The 1564-nt window shown below is 34.0% G+C and overlaps 1 protein-coding gene across 1 annotated transcript in view; it reads left to right on the plus strand.

Moving 5' to 3' along the window:
• Window positions 1-1564, plus strand: part of LOC103607572 (hyaluronidase PH-20-like) — an 8942-nt gene that overhangs the window by 2811 nt on the left and 4567 nt on the right. The window lies entirely within an intron of this gene.

Consider the following 1564-nt stretch of genomic DNA (forward strand, 5'->3'; position numbering starts at 1 on the left):
AAACAGAAATTCAGTATGATTAATTGAAATTCTCTAGGCTACGTGGCTAGTAAGTAATAAAAACAAGACTGTTATCTGTTTCTTGACATGGTGTTTGGTGTCAGAAGGTAGGTTTCTCTTTATTTTTATTCCTGTTTAATTCTCCATTTCAGATCTTTATCCTTCACCTCTGCAATCTTTCTGACTCAATGCAGGAATAAAGCTGCCATTGGACACGGCTGAATTTGAGCTGTACTTTTCCTTCTCTGTTGGACGTGGAAATACTAGTGATAAACGTGCCATGGAGAATGTCAAATGAAGCTCATGGCCCAGGGGTCCGGCCCTAGACACTGTACAGAATAGACTTTATACTCACAGACCAGAAGAGTCCTTTTCAGAAGGTGTATATTCACTTCTTACCCTTCAGACAGAATAGTCATATTCTTATTTCATTTAAAAATACCTAGCAGTCACATTAGTAAGATTTTTTCCATGGAAATCTGAGACCCTCACCCTATTTTGTATAATTCTCCTTTCTCTGGTTTGGTCTCCAGTAAAAAAGGAATAACAGAAAATATAAGTTCAGAGAAAGGTATATATCCCTTGGTAAAATCTTTCATATGCCAGCAAATTATTTTAAAGTTATAATTCTCCTAACTATATTCCTAATTTATATTTTTTGTTTTCCTAAATCCATTAACTCCTTTCTCAAGAATCCTATTAATTCTATGATGAAACAATTTATGAGTTCTCCCTTCTTTTTTTTTTCAAAGAACTGAGAACTCTACCCTTACTTTGATGAAAAATGAATGAGGCATTCCCCAATGAGAAGAATGACGTGACATACTGATTAAGTGTCATGCCTGTTGTTTAACGGCACTTTAATCTTAGGCTCACATTATACTATCATGCCTCACAAATCATCTTCAGCATTCTTCCTACAGGGACAGCTCTTAAACTTTAATATGACTGTTTTCTACTTAATGGCACTGTCTTGAAATTGTCTGCTATGCTTCTATATATTTCTGCTACCATTCCCAGTTTATGATCATTTTGAGTCCTTGTTCTGTCACTACTTTCCCTTTTCTCTGTCATTTAAAATCAATAAATTGATGGATTACTTGTCATGTTTCCTCTCATTCATTGGCAACTTGAGAAAGTGGTAATTGCAGGTTTACTTGCAATTTCTGAAACTGAAATAAAACAAACTTAAGTAAACCATTTCCTTCCATTCCTTCTTATTAGATACAAAGCTGAGCAAGGGAACCAGCTTCACTGGTCCCATCTTGTCAGACCTGATTGATAAATAAGCAGGAATTTTGGGAAGCAGTTAAATTCAGCCATTATTAAAAATTAAATTATAAAAACACAGTAAAATAAATTATGTTAAAAACAAAGGAAATAAATACTCAAAATGTATTAATTATTTAACTTCATTTTACTATTATCTCTGTCCTTGAGGTTATTTACACCTATTGTATCTGTATAAATAAAAATCACTATTTAGTGATGTGTTACTCCACACCACACCACACTACCGTACTGTGTAATGGTGATGTACTAGACTCCTAATTCTGCATTCAGT

The sequence above is a fragment of the Galeopterus variegatus genome, unplaced genomic scaffold (assembly GCF_000696425.1).
Source record: "Galeopterus variegatus unplaced genomic scaffold, G_variegatus-3.0.2 Scaffold7549, whole genome shotgun sequence".
Classification (NCBI taxonomy): domain Eukaryota; kingdom Metazoa; phylum Chordata; class Mammalia; order Dermoptera; family Cynocephalidae; genus Galeopterus; species Galeopterus variegatus.